This window comes from Haliaeetus albicilla, chromosome 1, assembly GCF_947461875.1.
Source record: "Haliaeetus albicilla chromosome 1, bHalAlb1.1, whole genome shotgun sequence".
In the NCBI taxonomy this organism is placed as follows: Eukaryota; Metazoa; Chordata; class Aves; order Accipitriformes; family Accipitridae; genus Haliaeetus; species Haliaeetus albicilla.
Window position 1 is genome coordinate 7,624,147 of NC_091483.1, and position 18,732 is coordinate 7,642,878.

Here is an 18,732-nt window from a genome sequence, read left to right on the forward strand (position 1 = left end):
AAATTCATGGTCTAAGTATTTTTCCTTTCTTTGCTTACCGCAGTAGCTAAGACACTTTCTCTGAAGCCCTTCCCCAACAAAGTGCTGACCTGGTGCTTAAGTAAAAATATCTATTTTGGTACTTTGATGTGTGGGATGCATTTGGGCATGTGCTAAACTCAGAGGCACTGCTCAGATCTTCTGCTCAATGATACAGTGAAAGAAAAGAGCTGAGAAGCTAGGACCTGCCTGGGCATTTTCTCAGTGAATGTGGTTTTGGGTGCACTCTCTTTTACCACTGTTGATACTTCAGGGTGCACCTTAGCCTTGCTACTTAAAAGAGACACTTGACAGTAATGAGTTGTGTTAACTACTGAAACTCTTTGCTTAGTAGATATATTCGCAGTTTACTTATATTCCTTTTTTCTAGCCTTCGAAACAGAGACAGTCCTATGCTCTGTATTTGTACACTACCTTGCTCAGTTGGGATTATCAGTTAGGGCACCTACATACTACTGTTAGTATGCATGTACTGCAATTTAAAATTCCTAGTCATCTCCCTGAAGCAGAGCAGGCAAAAATCATTATTTACTGTATCATTACACTAAAAGAGCATCCTTCTGCCAGCCCTCAGCACAGATGAAGAGGTAGTGTTTAGAGCTGCTAACCCCAGTATTTCTTTTCTTAAATATATTTGATAAAACAGCTTAGGAAGGAAGAGACACCAAAGTAACACGGCTTAGAAGTGACTATTAAAGAAATCCTTAAGGAACAGTTTATTCTGAAGGCACAAAAATGTGCATGATGAAAGGCAGGGTGCTGCTTTAATGAGCAAGAAAAGAGCAAAGGTCTCCTCTGGTTCTGTTCATCTTCCATGCTCATACAAGTCTCTTCTGTTGCCAGACTCTTTTTCACTCAGCACCTGCAGAAGAAACTAAAGCAAAGCACACAGATTGCTTTGAGTACTCAGAGAGTAATTGTTGTTACTAGTAATGCATTTGAATGATAATAAAAAGAGGGAGTCGCAAAGGACCTAGGTGCCACCAGAGACAAGCTTGCCACACAGCCAGGCAGGGAAGGACAGTTCTGTAATCCAGATCCCAGTTTCCCACGCAAGTCCTACGTAGTCCCCAGAGGGCACGTGCTATTTTTGCCCAGTCGATTCCAGGTGCCATCAGCATCCAGTGATGCAAATGCACTTTGAGTGCTGTGGTCTCCTAGACCAGGGCCATCCTTGTAATCTGCTGTGGAGCAGCCACAGTTCAGAGGTGAGGGAGGTTTTTGTGAGCAAGGGCTTCAGCTTTACCTATGATTACTTGTTTGCAGAGGCTGCAGTGGGTGGCAGGATGTGAAAGAGCTTCATAATTTGCAAACCTCCTGGTCGGATTGTACTAGAGTCCAGCATAAGTCCACACTGTTGCAGAAGAGACTTATCTGACCTTTTGGCTCCCCTGTCCTCACTGCCTGTTTTGTGCAGGCCTTTGCTTTCATGTGACCATTGCAGTGGGTCAGATCAGGTAACTGATCCAGCTGAAAGTTAACACAAAATTAAAAAAAAATTTCTTTTCATCCACACAAATACTTGTGCCAACAGAGGGGAGAATACATGGGTGGATGTTATGCTGGATATAACTACTTTTAGGTGGTTCAGTCATGGCTGTTACAATGATACCCTGTCCAGGTAGCAGCGAATTTGTGCTTTGGAACTTCTCTTAGGATGTCTCTAATTTATTTTCTTTTTTTTTTTTTTTTTTAAACAAGGTTCTTGGCGAATACTAAGGCTGAAATTCCTGAGTCACTGATCACTTACTGAGTGTTAGAAGCAGAGATGCTAGACAGAAGAGAAGAGTCATAGCCCAAGAGCTCACAGGATGCTGAGGACTGAGGTTCCTGTTCTGAAGCAAATGCACAGATCATTGCAGACGGTAACTTACCCCTGGTTTTTGGTAGTCCTTCCTCTCCAGGAATTCTTGAAATTCTCATATCCTGTAGAACATGGAGACCTCTGCCTCCTAAGAAAATTTCCTAAGCAGATTAACAGAAATGCTCCAAAATGTAATGTTGTATTTTTTAAAAACTTTCATTGGAACCAAACAGAGCAACAGTACAATAAAGGAGCGAGGAGACAATTTCTCAAAGTCTCAGGGACACAATTCTGTTTCGAATTAATTCAAGATTTTAGTTTGTTCATGCACTAATTTCTGATGTGCCGTTAGTTTGGAAGTTAGTGTTCTGTGAACATTGAGGCTTCATTGCACCATTGTTTATTCAGTAAATGTGATAGCAGTTGCTGGACCGTATCTTGGAAAGCTACGTGTGACTTCACAGAATTACCAGCCAGCTGATTGCCCTAAGATCAGGAGCCTCAAACGTGCCACCTGTTCTCATTTCAAAACCAAAACAGTAGGCCAGATATTTACTATTCCAATTCTATAAACAACTCTACAGCCATAGCTGTTAGGAAGTCGTTGCCCACGTGCACTGTCTCAAATGAACTTTCTGAATTTTATTCTGTAAGCTCTGCCATCTAGTGTGGTGACAGGGAATCTCAGCTCTAGCTTCAGAGCGAGTGAGAAATGGCCAGCTGGATCAGACCCGTGGTGCATCTATCCCACTATGCTGGCTCTGGTGGTGGCAGTTAAGGGGATGCTATTTCGGGAGTGCTTTTGAGCCTGGCCAGTGTCTGATCCCGTGGTATCCACAGTTGCTGTATTAAGGATGTTGGAGAGTATTGCTCTTAAACAAGCCTTGTGCGTGTACAGTACTTCTTCCAGTTTTACGCTAGAACAAAATGGAAACATGAACAAGTACAAAAGAAATACAAATTAAGGAGCCCTCTTATTCCCTGTGGCCGTACTATTGGGGCATCTGGAAGTTCCACAGACAACTCCATAATGAGAGTTTGGCAGGGGAAACTTTATGGAGGTTTGCAGAGAGCTCTTCCTGAGCACAAGGACAGCGTGTGTGAAAAACCCAGTGGTGCTTTTATGGAGCTCTGTTGAGGAGGGAAAGGAGAACAGGTCACAGGTGAGGTTGGAAGCAGGTAGCAGCTTTCCGATAATAAGAGCTGTTGGAGTTTGCTCATTGCCAGGCCTTACACTGTGGATTCTCACTGTCCCAGAGGGAAAAACCAAGCAGTCATTGTCACCAATCAGGTGAATAGTAAGAGATATTATGCCTCTTATTCTTGCTGCAAGTGCGGCACAGGCATGTTCCCATAATCTACACGCCCTGTAAGTCATTAACTCTGCTGGGCTCAGTGTCAGTGGTACACAGTGCTTATGGTACCTTCTTAATGGGTGGTGTTGTAAAATTGTGAACACCATTGCCTGTTTCTTTCGGATCCATTAAAGGTTTGCCCACATTTTGCTTTTTCCACGTTTTAGGGTCAGAGTACCAGGGTGCCATATCTACTCTTAACAACTTTGGGCTGGCGTGATTCCTAAAAAATATAGAATAATGTGTAGTAACTCTCCTAATCATGTTTCCTATTGATAGAGCAGATACCAAGTACTAGTGCTGCGTAAGTCTGCTTTGGTAGTTACCCCTTGCAGTAGCTGTATAATCATGTTCAGCACCATTGACTCTTTCAGAATGAGGAATACTAGACATGTCCTATCTGCTATTCTTGTTTTCTAACCCAGCCATTAGCTAGTGAGTTGTTTTTTCTTTCCAGCCAAAGGAGTAGACAGTTTAACTGGAAATGGTCAGATTCGCTTGGGAATATACCTCTGTAGTAAAAGAGAAGGCACAGTAGGGTGGAGGAAGGCAAGTAGGGATATAGTGAGAAGGGATAAGCACAGATGGAACTGTGGAAGCAAGTACAGAAGTAAGGTATCCTATTCATCTCTTCTGCCTGTCCCCAGTGAGAAGATGTGCCCAAAGGCAGAGCTAAAAGGAGATGGGAAAAGGAACAACATCATTTCATAGATATCTTAACCATAGCTCACAAAGGTTCGTCTAAAGTAGCTTTCCCTAGAAGCCAGGTTAAAATCTAACATTGAAGACTCTGCTGCCGTGGAGGTTTTCTTGGCAGTTGCTTGACACTTTCTGCATTGGGTCCCCACCCAATCAGGTAGAAAAATGGGACGCTCTTCTCTGTGCAACATTTCCCAGTAGCCAGCAGGTGGCACATGAGGAGTATGTCTGACAATAAAAGCTCTTCGTTTCCAGACTGGGAAGAGATGGTTTCTCTCAGTTGCTGTTAGCTTTTCAAGAGCGGTGTTTTCCATACCTTCTGTCCTAGATTGCTGACCAAAAAGTTGCTTTCTACAGTAAGACACTGAAGAATGTAGGGAGAGCAGAGAAACAGGCAGATGAGAACTGGTGGGAGTGCCGTCCTCAGAACTGGCCTTCAGAGTGGTTAGTAATGAGGATACCCCAGATCCAGACCTGCTTTACATTATCAGCTGTTAAAACGTGGAAGGCAGCCAGTGAAGAGGGAGAAAAAGCTGTTTCTCATAATGAATCAGCATGTGTGTCTGTATGGCTTACAGTCATGGTGAAGGAAAGCCAGGCACCATCAGAGCCTTTCCTTGTGTCCGAGAATCAAAGGCGATAGGCTGAAAGGGACCTCAGGAGTCCAGTTTAGGGCTGGTGTCTGCAGGCTGCTGGTGGCCTGGAGGTCATCCATAAAGGTATTAATTTTTCACTTCCTCCCCTCCAACACGCACATGGATGGCAAATATGTTTGTGCCTGTCAGCAGGCACAGGTTGCCAACTCCTGCCAGTTACAAATTCTAACCTTTATAATTCTAACAGTAAAATCAAAGTATTGTAAGACAGTAAAGCTGATCTATATCTTAAGGGCTTGGTTCTTCATAGCCACCAAAATAATTGTAAAATACAAGAAGGTCCGTAGATTTTCTTCAAAAACTCTTTTTATCTTAACAATTAAGAAGTGCTGGTCTGTTTCACCTTTCTGCCACAAGACAACGTCAACCTGCTGATGCTTATGGATGTAAGCTGATCTTAAAAGAGGGATAAACCAGAGCCATCAGAATGATGTATTTCATTATTTAACTGTCCTTTCTGTTAGAAAAGCGTTGCTAGTTTTTAACCTAAATCTGTCCACTCCCCCTCCGCTCACTTACCCTGTCCCAAAGCAACATGGGAAGCAAAGTATTTCCAGTTTCTTTTTATCACCCTTGTACTTAATTGGACCTTCTTATGCATGACCTCAGTTTTATCTGATGTGTATTAGAAACTCAGTTTGCTCCATCCTGGCATGTTGGTCATAGGTGTGGAATCATTCCTGTGGCTCTCCCCGTTTTTTTTTTTTTTAATTTCTTTACGTCCTTCTTAAAGAAAAGTAACCGAACCTGGGACACAGACCACCCAGAGGTGGTCTTACCCAGGCTGAGAAGTACAGAGGTTTATCTCATGTGTTGCTTTAAAGGGTAAAGGAATTTGGCAGAAAATAAACCCCCTTGCGTTCCAGCTTATCCTCAGATGTCAGGGGAGCTGGTGGTGGCTAGGTTTAGTTTCTGAGTAATGTCCAATTCAGCGCTTTAAGTCCAGTCACGTAACTATCACGACGATGACGGATGCACTTACAGCACAGTGCGCTCTCATGAGAATTACCAGACTCAGGGAGTTTGGTTGCGTTAACGAACTATCATGACTAGATTAATGAGCAGTGCAGTTTATTAAAGCAACAGTACGGGTTCTTTTGGATTGCCAGTGATAAATACACTGTCTGCAAAGCACGTGCAAATATTGAATACAGTGCGCGAAATCAAAAAAAGAAAGTGACTTTATATAGAGAGATTTCTAAGTTTCCCGGGGAAGCACTCAGTACAGCTGACTGTTCAAATCTCACCCAACAGGCGTCCCTATGGGAGGGAAGAGAGGCTCAGCCCGTCGACTGGTCCCAGAAGTCAGCGATGTCCTCCCAACTTGTCTATGATGGTATCGTCCCTAAGAGTCTTTCTCTTTTGGGGCCTTTTTATACTATTTTTCTTTTTAGGTGGAGCTTGAGTGACTGTAGTCATACACACCTTTACTTTGATTGGTATAAAGTTCTCTCGCTTTGCTTTTAAAGGTGTATGCTAGAAAAAATTCAGAGCTCATGCTCTGTGGGGGGGGTGGTTGCACCTTGGAGGTGGGTAGCTTTTGGGATGGAGGTGTGTTTTGGTATTATAATGATATTATAATGGGTAAAGCTCACCCAAAGGACATGATGTTACATGTCAGTACCCCACTGCTGGGCACGTGTGATATAAATCAAAAGTAGGGCATTAGGTTGACAGAACCCCCATTATTTTACCTCCTTGCTTCAGTGGATTCAATGCAGGGACCAACCGTTCTCGTTCCTATCGTTCCGGTTCCGTATCCCTGTGATCGCAGTCTGGCCGTGGTGTCTCTGCTCCGTTCCACCCTCCGTGTTACTTTTCAGACTCAGCATGCCAAGCTCCCCTGGTGTTGCTAACATCTAAAGTTGCAGGTTATGTTGCTTAGAGAACTACCATGGAACCGATTCTTTACATGTCCACTGTATTCCACCCTGGAGGTTCACCTTCCCTTGGGGTGGGGGTGGTGTCATATCGATAAGTCAGCAATCATTCCAGCAGTCATTCCACACTCATGTTCATCTTTGTTCTCAAGATAGGATGCTTCCTTTTTTTGCACAACCAGGATGTTGCTGACATTTACTATCTACCAAAATCCCTGTATCCTTCCCTTGCTGAACTCCTGCCTAGCCAGTTGTTCCTCATTTGGTCTTTCAGCCCTGTTTTTGCACTCCGTTATTTTCCAGGTTTTGTCCAACATGTCAGGATCATTTTGAATCCATTTGAAGCCTGTCAGCATCTTTGTAGTGTTTTCTGACTGGGTGTAATCTGCAAATTGGATAGATTCTTTGGAAGTACACCCGTTTTCCATGAATTTTCAAGGAAACAGCTTGTGATTCTGAGTTTGTTCCACTATTTTTCCATATTATAATGCATTTCATCCTTGCTTAGCTGACTTAGAACATCTAACAGGTCTAGTGCCATTCTTTCCTACTTACCTGTAGTCATCTGACTTGGAATTCGTTCTCGGGTTTGAGGTAGAGCTTACTGCTTGCTCAGACCAGTCTCTTCCTGCATTTCCTGTGCTTTCTCTGAACTTGTGTACTGTGCCAGTAATATCAAGGAATGACAGCTTTCCCTAAGTCCCTTTTCCTCATAGATTTGTTTCCCATGAGCCATTATTTGCCAGCTTTTTCAGTTTATTAATCACTCTCTTTGCAAGTCATGCTTTCTGTTTTGTTGTTCTCTGTTCTCCTTTTCCCTGGCTGGTACAGTTGCATTTCATGCGCCATTTCATGATTGGTGCCTGATGCTTTCTACCTCCTCCCAAGTTAGAATCAAATCCCTTCTAAGGATTTGAAGGAGGAGGGAGAAAATACAAGACACTGCAAGGCAGAGAAAAAGAAACACTGAACCAGTGAAAATCAAATCCTGGAGCCCAGTAGAAAGGGTTCAAAGTTACAGATCTATAGATCTTGCTCAATTAAGTATATCTCCCTGTGCACAGTATTTTAATCTCTGCACTCTTTAGAGACATAATAAGATACACACACACACCCACACACACCCCCCCGCATGCCTCTGTTCTTCAGTGAAAGTTCTCCATGCAGCAGAGTGGCAGGGTCAGTATACCGTACAGGAATAGACTGAAACAATAAGACGACATTATTCTGTTATTTTGCCAGTGACGGGGAGCAGCAGAGACCCAAAAGCCTAAAACAGAGTATAATATATTTGGCTAAATTCTGTGAAATGTTAGGTGTCTCAAGCTCGTCTGAGGGTTCACTGAAGTTGTGGTACCCAGTAGCTCTTAGAAATCGAATCATAAATAAAATGTTCCACCAAATTCATGCTGATGGACTCTCATGGTTGTCTAGCATCCTAGAGGCATTATGCTTTGACTTCCTCGTAGATTCTTTATGTTGTCAGGCCCATAGAAAAATGCAGCACAAAAATTTATCAAAGTCCAAAGTCTGAAGAGCACTGAGAAAACAAATACAAGCTTGAGTTTTGTGATTAAAAAAAAAAAAAGGACATCTGTGTTTGTAGCTGACAGGTATAATTTTCTAAGATGGAGATAGAAAACAGTTGATTCTGGGAAAATACCAGAAATGTGTTTTTAGCTCCTGGGAAAGAACAGCTTCTGAGAGGATACTCAGCAAAGAGCTGGTGTGGAGCGTGGTATCAATTTTACACTCTTTCTTACAGCATGTTACCCATGTCGGCAAGCTTTACAGGCAAATGTCTTTTCCAGCTGGAGCATCCCATGTGTATCCTCTGAGCCTAGCTGTGATGTTTCTTTACTGTGAAATGAAGGGTTTTGGGATATAAATAAGGCAGCAACAGGAATCTTTCATGTGCCTTGAAATAACAGTTTTGCTGACATCTATTCTGAACCTGTTCCCACAAGTTCCTCTTTCCTAAGTAAAATGTTTGGAGGAGGATGTCATTGGTCACTTAGTCATGTGCTGCTTTGGTCTGATGACAGGAGAAAGCATAAAGTCTTTTCCCACCCTTTTCCTCTAACATGACTATGTTAGAAGAAAAGACAAGACATGAGCCAGAAATTTGTGCTTAACAAGCCAGCAACACTTGATACAGTGACTCCATCCTGAGACCCAGGTCACATGCTAGAACCAACCACGGGTGTGATTTTTTTTTTTGCTTTCCCAAAGTATTCCCTGCTTTGCCCTGACTGCGATGTCAAGGGATACAGCTAACCTACACAAGGTATTGCAGACTGTGCTGAATGTCTAGCTTAAAGGTTCCCATCCTAGGGACCAGTATTGCTTTTGGCCACAAGGTATTAAATACTCAAAGTTTAGGCTGGCAGGCACAACAAAGTGCAACGTTGCACTGGGGCTGGTGCCCAGGGTCTGACAAGGAATGGGGACAGATGAGCTAGATTCTGCAAGATGCACGGACCTAGAAGTAGCAAAATGGTGCTGGGTTGTTTGCCTTCCTGAGGAAGGTGGAGGTGGACAGGCAGTGCAGCAGGTTCTTGGGCAGCATTCACCCTCCCCTTCCCCCACAATATTTTTTTCTCAGTGCCACTTTTGTGTTGAAAAAAATGGTGCAAATAATTGAACATAGCATTGCCTTCAACAGCTGTGAACAGTTGTACCCTTAGAGGGAGGCTGGCGACCTGCCCTTCCAAGCAGTTGGTGAACTTTGTTTACTGTACTTGAAAAAAGTCCTGCTAAGCCTGGGTGCTCGTCACATCGTGGTGCCAAAGCTTTGCATTCAGCAGGTGGATTGAGGGCCAGTGATTCTGAGCCACTGACCTTCTGCAGCATGTCTCTGCACCTCCTCAAGTGGGGCTGGGAGATGGATTACACCCCTGAAGGGAACAGTTCCTTCCAGATCTGTGCATGTGCACAGATCCTAAAGAAGGAGATGCCATAGGCTTCTTATCAGGATTAGGCCCCTAGGAGCCCTCCCATTTCTTTAACTCCCTGGTCTGGGCTCTTTGAACATCGTTTCCTCTGTCCATCTACATTGGTCACTTAAGACCTTCGTCGTCTGGCACGTTTCCAGGGAAGCTAGTGCCTATCGTGCCTTTAGCTAGTGTTGCCCTGCCCTGGGACAGGAGCTGAGGGCTATCACACACAGAGCCTCTTTGTATAAGCTGGTAGACATGAGCTATTTGTATCAAGCCTGACATATAAAGCATTTGTTTACTAACGGCTGCCACTGACTAGCCGGGAGTAGGGCTAGGGAATAAGAATGACTCATTCTGGCCTTATTTCTGGGTGTACCAAGTGTGCATTTAAGTGCAACAGGCACTGGGAATCAGGAAGAGACTCCCAATGTGAGCCATTTTGGTCTCTTTCCTAATCTGTGCCGATAAGTTTGGTGCACTTAAGGACTGAGACTGCAGGATTTGTGCATGGTAAGACTCCAGAGAGCTCAGCTGTGCTGCTCTTGCTCCAGTAATACCGCCTGCTAAAAGACACTTACATTTCAGAATTTTAATTAGAGTTAGTTGATCACCTGAGTAAATAATAATGTAATGCAGGCTAGCAAAATCATCTAATTGCAGCCTTCAATACCTATTTTTATTTCAGGAACAAGGGAAGATATCAGCCTGTGACATAAGACATGCTCAAAACAAAGCAGACACTGATTGTAAGTCTGCGGTCTCGCTCAAATGCACAGGCACAGTCAACTGCAGTTAGCAGAGACTGTAAAAATCCCTTGCTTACTATGCAAGACCTCCACTTTTCCTCAATAAAATAGTATGTAGAGGTAGTGTGCATCTGGGTTTTAATGCAGCAGCATACATTTTAAGCTCCAGAATCTGGTCTTGAATTCTTTCAGATCAATAAGAAGTTGAGCACAGGCTAACAAAAGAAAAAAATGGAGACTTCTGGAGCATTGCAGTGGGATTTTCAGAAGTACTGAGTCACCTCGTCCCTCAGAAGTATATAGGAAGTTTGTCTTTGACTTGGAAAGAAGAATAATGTGGAGCGCTGAGCATGGATGTAGCAACAACACATTTCAAATATGCTTTCCAGAGTCTGTCCTATCATATTCCAGTGGAGCATCCTTCACCTTTGTAACATTGGAGTGGCATTCATGTGGAATATGACTCACAGGTCAGGGAAACCTGTGCCATTGGTTTGCTAATTTTAAATGTGCCCTCTGTAGTACAGTTCACTTCAAATTAGGTACGGATTGTTGAAACTGTGCTCAGTCAGGCTGAATCCAAAATGAGGCAAATAAATGTAATAGGTCTCTCTCGCCCTCCCCTCCCTTCATGCCAGCACATGCCGAAGTAAACAGATGCACTTGGCAGCACTACAGAATAAATCGACTTGTGATTTGCTTTGCACTTTGGCACTTTCTGTCTACAAACCTCCTGTCAAATCAGAGGGCTTGGGTCAGGGGCCAGAGTTTTCATCCACTGCTGTGGGATTTCAGCCCTGAAGACCCACTGACAGTTGTAGACTATAATCATCACTTTCTTAGGAGGCATCTGTGTCATAATATAGGAAAAAGTATATGATCACCATTTATTCTGTTTGAATGAGAGATTCTTTACTATTTCTGGCATGTTCAGGGTTATCACGAGATGTTTTCAAGACTGGAGAGTAAAGCCACTGCTCTCCAGTGTCTTATATTGATGGGAAAGTGTGGCACTGGTTCAGTAACTGACCTGTGTGGCTAATCTGACCATGTTAGCAAGGTGTCTCAGAAACTGCCAGCTCCTTATAGCTTTCCCTATAATAAGATCAGAGATTTATTTTTATGGTGATTCAGGCTTTGTTGGCTTCCTGTTTGTAAGTAATAATGAGGGGCAGGGCATTTATAAGGCAAGGGGGAACACAATCCTGGACTGGTTTTGCATTTCAAGTGCTGGATGGATACTTACTTCAAGGAAGAATAACAACAACTATATGTCTTTACCTCTGGAAAACTGCTGTCTTTCAAATGAGAGTGAAATAACTGAGGGTGGTGGCTTAGGTGGTGGTCCGTCTCCTTCATGAAATCCTTCCTGGCTTCTTGCTTTGACCTGAGCTTGCAGTTGGGTTTAGCAGATGTTTTCCATGCCTTTCGTTGAGCCAGGTGGGATCTACTCTGTAGCAGGATGGGAGAAAGCCCCTTTGGGCTACGGATGATGATGTTATCACGTGGAAGAGGGAAGCCATTTCTGAAATCATCCAGACCGCTTTTTAATAGTCGCCAGCACTGGCCATTAAGCGAATCTGAGAACCTCTGGTGCTGCGTGCTGGCAAGCATCTTGATGACAGTTTTTCCTTGTACCTGAAACAAAAAACCCTCTAGTTAGTGCAGGAAATACTGGCTTTATAAAGATGTGTGTTTTAAGACTTACTTTTCTTGTACTAAGAAAGCAGGAATAAAAGGCTCACCCCATCTGGCCTGTGCTGTGACAGTTTACCTCCACTGTTTGCCCTGTGTGAAACCGGCACACGGCAGGGGAGTTCACAGGTTGGTGTCAAAGCTGAGGACCAAACATGCAGGACCACTCAGGCACCACGGTCTCAGGGTGCGAGAAAGGAGCTGTGCTAGATGCTGACATTCAGAAGCCAGGCGAGGGACTAGGTTAAAAGCCAGGGGCTGAGAAAAGTGTTTTGCTTGTTTTGCCTGTTTTCCCACTACACATTTAAGAGGGAAAAATTCAGGTCCAGACCCTGCTAACTCTGATGGGTGTGGGTCTACTCCAGCTGGAGCTCCAGGAGGGAAGAGTGAACATGCCAGAAAGAGAGGCAGATGAACAAAGGAGCGCAAGGTCCTCACCAGACCTCCCTGGGTTCCTTGCTCCCACTCACCACGGAGCTGCACTCATCCTGACAGCTCTACTCCACGAGGCCCTGGCTGCCTGCTGCAGAAAGGCTGAAATTGTAGACTCCATGTCACTAGGAGACTGCATCCAGAACTGCCTGCAGGGCCAAGAGAGGCTCTCAGTCACGTAACTCATCCCCAGGCTCTCTCTGTTTTCTCTGCTCTGTCCTTGGGACACGTGCCCCACACGCTCCTCTTGCCTGTGCCCATGCTCGCCAGGTGTGCCAGGAGCCCTGCCAGGTGACACATTGCCTTCACTGCTGTTGCAGGTAAGAAAGCTGAGCTGAATTATGGCTGGCCTCTTCCTGTGTCAACACAGCCAGGTTCTCCTTTGATCTACTGCTGTGAACAGCATGGGCACATCTCAGGTGTGCTCTTGGTTCCTGCCTGGGTGCTCCTGCACTCGTGCTTGTCTCTTGGTGTGCAGAGGGTGTTCCCAGGTGTCCAAGGCTGTTTGCAGTGCTCATCAGCAACAGAACAAGCAAACCTAGTTGGTCCGGGAGCTGCTTCAGGACTGTATAGAAAACTGAGGGCTTGGAGAAGTTCTGTCAGTCTGCTTGCGCTCTAGCTGTCTAACCCATAATGGCTCCTCCCATGACCTGAGGTGTTCTCAGGGAAGAAACCAGGTGGAGAGTAGGACTTAATGCACAAGACTATAAGATCAAGCGCTTGAAAAGATAGTGTTCTTGACTGATGCAGTCTGCATTGGAGGAATATGCAATCTAGCAGCTATAACTTGAGTTAAGGTAGTAAACTTTGACAGTAGGAGATTTACTGATTAGATGAGCTTGGCACTGCAAGCCAGGTCCTCAGCAAACTTGTTACGCTGTTTAGGTTATCCAGACAGTGCCACTTGCCAGAGTCTCCCATATATCCCAGTGCATACCCTGCAGCTTCCTCTCCTTCATTTCCTAGCAAAATCTCCATTTCACAGCTTAGTGCAAGTCATAGCCTGTCTTACACAGCCACTGGTGACATTCTCCCACCCCACAACATATTTCATCTATCCCCCATCCCCTAGCATGTTTCCTTGGCCACGTTCAGCTTGAGAGTGCCGTAGCTCAGCAGTGAGGGCTCTACCGTTGCTCTGTGGCAGTGGTGAAAATAAGATGTGCAACTGATCGAAGAGGACACAGTATGGGTCAGTGGTCGATGCAGTGGGGAGAAGAGAATGGGGGCTGATTATGTTCAAGGTGAAGTCTGGAAGAGAGTGGAGTTGAGTGGGGAGAGAAATCTGGGTGAAAAGAACAGTAAGGAAAAGGTGGCCTGAAGCAATGCTCTGTCCTCCTACGAAGGTGGCATGGTTTGCCACCTCTGAGTCATGAGGCTCTATATGCAGAAGCAGCTGATGAGTCAGGGAAGCAGCAAACCAAACCAGCAGTAGCTGATGGGTGTGAGTTGCTGCACTTGCTAATTTTGGTATAGCTCAGATTATGAGGAATATGGTTGTGCATGTGTAATTTTGAAATGTACTATGTGATCTATATCACAATTACGACATGCATGTAGAGGTATGTGTGTGTATGTGTGGCCACAATTCATGAAGACTATGGTTATTTAGCTGGAGAGCGTCAAAAACATGAGACTCAAGCAGGACCAAATCTCAGAAGGAAGAACATTTTTGCTGCTGTTCTCATGACAATTAAAATTAATTAATTTCCTCAGAAGCAAAACCAAGTGCTGTAGACAAATCTCTCATCTCCTAAAAGGTCACTCTCCCAAACCTAGAAGTCAAACAGTGTTCTGAATGCAAATCCCAGCCTGGCCTGTCCAATGCACTTATTTCGTGTGCATCCCTATGCAGCTAAACCAAGAGCAAAGGCTGCTGTTACACAAGCAGCAGCTTCATTCACAGACCTTCCCGAGATTGCTGTTGAACCTAGTAATTGCAGGGTAGCTCTGCCCTATAGTGAACTACTTTCCTGCTAGCAGTTAATTTGTTCTGTGTGGGAAGAATAAATTAAAGCTTGAGCACAGTGAAATTCAATCGCTACCCACTTACAAACCTTTCAGAAATTTCTAACTCTCAGCTGAAATCAGTATCTTATAATTAGATTATTATTTTATCAATTACGAATACAGTACTAGAAACATACATAGTATGTGTAAATTCATTGATGACAAGTATGTGTATTAGCTGTGCATGAAAGGCAGAAGAGCAAAGTCTCGGAAAACATCTTCCTTGTATGCTACTGATGCACTTGGGTGTTTCCCAAGAGCTGCTCCTCTAAGACTAGAAGTGTACTGGCATGTAAAGCTTCTTCTGCTGTCCTCCTTGGCCCATGCTGTGAAACATCCAGCCAGCAGAGGCTCTTTGTGGGGAGCTGTCAGGAAACTTGAAATGTTAAGGACCTGCAAGTTACCTGTCATATGTTCTGTGTTCTGTTGATGAGCTGGGCTGAGTTAAATGGCAGCCAGGGGTTAATTCCTGACAGTATGCAAAAGAGAGGGATGCCCTACCTTCATAAAAGCACCATTCATGATAAATAGAAGATGTCAGTCCCTGTAATATTTACGTCTGTATTTCTTCTGCTCTATATTCCAGAGGAAAATAGGGGTGGGATTCAGAAACATGGTGATGGAGATGGAAGTAAACAGAGCACCACAGATACGCAGATGAAGCCAGACTGCAAACATCATGCAGCAGAAGGAGATGAGTGGACAAGTCTACCAAAATTTTAGGTAAGACAGAAACTAGAGGAGTATTTATTAAGTAAAACACTTTTCTAGTTACAATTGCATTCTCACTGCTGAGATGAAACTATACTTGGTTCTGGAAAGGCTGTTTCATGTCTCTGTGTGCCTTCAGGTCACAGCTCCTAAAGGAAGCAATGCAAGATTTGGATCCAGTTAGACCTGGTGTGAACAGGTCTGTCAACAGTGACGGATGATTGTAGGACCAAAGTCTGAAGTAAGGACAAGCATGATTCCTATCTTGGGTGGCGAAGACCACAGATCCATGAAGTGACATGGATGCACACAGAGACAATAAAAAATATCCTATCCCTCCTATCTGCTGTTCCTACCCCTCATTTGTGGCCAACATAAGACATTCACTAAAAAAAAGGTCTAATAGTTACTAAACCACAGGAGCAGGATTAAGGATTTCTGGGATATGTTCTGATTTGGCTGATGCTGTGCTGTATGATTTGCTAATTCCTTCCTTGACAAGCCTTTTCCTTCCTTACATAGACCCCAAGGAGCTAAGTAACTGTTGTTACACAAACTGAAGAAGCCACATTGACAACCTCAGTAAGTAATGACTTTTTATATTCCTTAAAGATTTTCCTAGTGCATGGGACAGGACTATTTGATCCGTGGTTCAGTTTTTTAAAAAAGGGTTCTTAAATCATTTCAGCACACGGAAATCTCAGGAGAGGCCCTGAACTATTCCCCTGGGAGCATGAAGCGTGCCCATTTCATCATGAGACACTGCAAAATCTAGGGTAGCCCAGCAGTATATGTGGGTGATGGGGGCAGGACAAGAGACAGCAGCTTTCTGTGGCAGACTCCATGACTGCTTGCTTGGTGTGCTCTACAGTTTGGTTTCTCCAGACCCTAACAACTCAGTGTTCTCTGATTTACCTGCCCTCCACACCCTTTGCAACTTTACATTTCCAAAGGGATCCTGCTGGCAACATGCATCCATTTTGATGTCCTTCTCTCCTACAGATCCTGACATCGTGCATGCAGGCCTGTGGCGTCTGCCATCGAGCATGAGGAATGGCACTCAACAGGGAAGGGACAATCTGTCTCAGGTATCAACTTGCCTTTTGGTTTTTTTGCTAAGCAATTGTCAGTGAGGCCCCAGCATGGGAGCTGGCACCTGGTATGTTTTACAGAGTAATATCTGCCTATTATTTTCACCACATTTATGGTGTTAGTGCAAAGTGCCCACCACGGCTGGGATCCCAGTTGTGATGGGTTCTGTACAACAACAGAAAAAGAAAAAAAACTGCGCCAAGAGTTTACAATAGAGATAAGACAATGGTGTAGCACATGAGCAGAGTAACTGTCATGAACTTCTGTAAATACTGTCATTTTAAGTGGCGGAGATTCTTGGGAATGGCAAATTAAATAGTAAAAAAGTTAAAGGCTTGGGGAGAGGGAAGATTAATGGAAGGGAGTAAGAAGGGAAAAAGAATGAGGACATGAAGACTTCTTTGGGTAAGCACATTTCCATGTTTCCCTGAATGTGGGCCTTATCTGCCTTTTCCCTTGTAATATCATCGTGATTTTGCAATGGGAAGATACGCCTCTGCTTGTTTCAGGGATTTGTAATTATGGCACGGTATTGTGCCTTGAGCCAGCAGTGCACCCACTGCATTCCCATGCTGCACTTCAGAGGTGGAGTCACTCTTCACAGAAATGTTTTAAATATATCACTGCTAGTAAGCAGTTTCTTGATTTACAAAGGCAAAATCGTTTGCCAAAAAAGAAGATAATTCACACTGAGAATCTAGAAAATCTGTATGGAGAAGCAATGCGGTTCTGTGCATTACATGGGTAGATTTTTATGAAAAAAGAAGCCAAAACACTGAATGAAGCAAAACTAAAATTCTGCAGAAATCATTGCTTGATCTATAAATATTCATGCCAGGGTTCAGCTAAAAGAATTTCAGTGGTCCCATGGGCTGCAAGAATCTTGTATCCGTTGCCGTAGGAAACCAAATTTAGCCTTTGAAAAAAAAATTGTATCTCCCATTTAAGATCATCTCAGATTGCTGGAATTCCTTAAATATTCCTGCCTTTCTTTTGATTTTCTGGGGTTTCAGTGCTCAGACAAAACAGCATGTTCTTTAATATCATGAATAAAAAATGCTTCATGGCTGTGAAAAGTTGTTATGATAAAAATGGCTTTGCATAACTAGAGAATTACTGTCTATTCTTGTTCTTCTGTATTTATCTTTGATTTTGAGACAATGGACCTGGTCGGCTGCTTACTTACATTGGAGCGCCTGCATCAGGATATCCTCACTAAGAGCAGAAGTCACAGAGCAGTTGAACTACTTTAGGTGGGACGAGAAAGAGGTCTCCATTCCATTGCTTCCGCAGCCATGGAAAATATGTCTAATGTGCTGCAGGAGGAGGCATCTGCTTGTAAAAATGGTCACTACAGCTGGTCCCCACCAAAGGCCAATATTTTACGGTGAAAGGGAAGGTTTATGGTTTCAGAGAGAGAATTCCTGTGGAAGATTTTTTTCCAGGAGGAGAATTGTATTGCTGTAGTGAAATTAGCCTTCAAAAATGGATTCTAATTGTTTACACTGTTGCTTGCTTTTTGGAGAGATGATGATGAAACAGAGCGAAGAACACCACTTCGGGGTGGGAATCTAACTAAAAACAAGCTGCCAGCACAATCTCTTTTTTTTTTACTGCATGGGTGGAACCACAGAAATTCTAGTTTTCCAAACAACTGTGAAATGTGACTTCATAACCTTTCATAAGCAAAAGGAAAATGCCCATAGTAACATAACACTGTTACTGCCATGACAATTACAGGAAGTAGTATTTATAAAGGAAAATGCTTCAGTGTATCTTAGCAGGAAGCCCACCTGGTGGTCCGCTCGCTCTCTTGGAGGGAAGGTATTATTTGGATCGGGCTGATGGTGGCTAGCTGCCAGCCTCATGGTTTGGCAGGTCAAGAGGAGAGGGAACTGACTCATGACTTTCCAAAGGCTAGCGCTGCTGGCAGCTCGATTATGGTTATGGGACAGGAGCCCTGTATCGCAGAGGCTTTCCTTCCTTTTGTGCAATATGAAGGCTGTGAGGGAAAGCAATTAGCGCAACAGCCATTGCTGGGAAAGCCCCTGTTGCAGGCATCTTTCCCTCCTGCCAGCACTGCAGCAGGGGGCGATCATGGGTGGGAAGCTGGAGCAGGAGTGCGCACTGTCTTTTGAAAGAGAGACGGGTGCATCAATTTGGTTCTCCGGAGTGGCTTAACTGTGTTAGTGGGAGCTGAACTGTATTGAATTACGGTAGAATCTGATCCCTGTGAAGCTTAATTCAGTCTAGAGGCAGTTCGTGTTCCCTGCAAGTTTTTTTCCCTAACCATCTTGCTGAAGAATAGCTGGTTTTCTGCTTGTCTTCCAGAAATCCTTTTAAAGACGCCTGCTGCACCGAGAGACGCGCCCTACCAGGTCCCTCCACAGCAGACGGCGAGATTTCGGCTGCTCCAGCGGGAACTCGTCTTGCAAGCAGGAACAAACACAAATTATTTTCGCACACGTTCTTCTCCCTCCTGGTAAGCCAGGTACGGCGGCCGACCTGATGCACTGAGCCAGGACCTGCCAGCCCTGGGTCACAACCCACCCTCCCCGGGGGAGAGGTGCGGTGTCCCCCCTCGCTCCCACCCCTCCACCGGCGGCGGAGCAGCGGCTCCCCACCGCCGGGACCCCCCCACCGCCGGGACCCCCCCAGCCCCGGCCCCGCGGCC

General features: G+C 44.4%; 1 long non-coding RNA gene across 1 annotated transcript; it reads left to right on the top strand.

Moving 5' to 3' along the window:
• Positions 1–1,746: 1,746 nt before the first annotated feature.
• On the top strand, positions 1,747–18,613 carry LOC138683664 (uncharacterized). The gene is made up of 6 exons (XR_011323083.1): positions 1,747–1,904; positions 14,842–14,978; positions 15,106–15,207; positions 15,489–15,548; positions 15,969–16,054; positions 18,390–18,613. It is a non-coding gene; the product is annotated as an uncharacterized lncRNA (long non-coding RNA).
• The last annotated feature ends 119 nt before the right edge of the window (positions 18,614–18,732 follow it).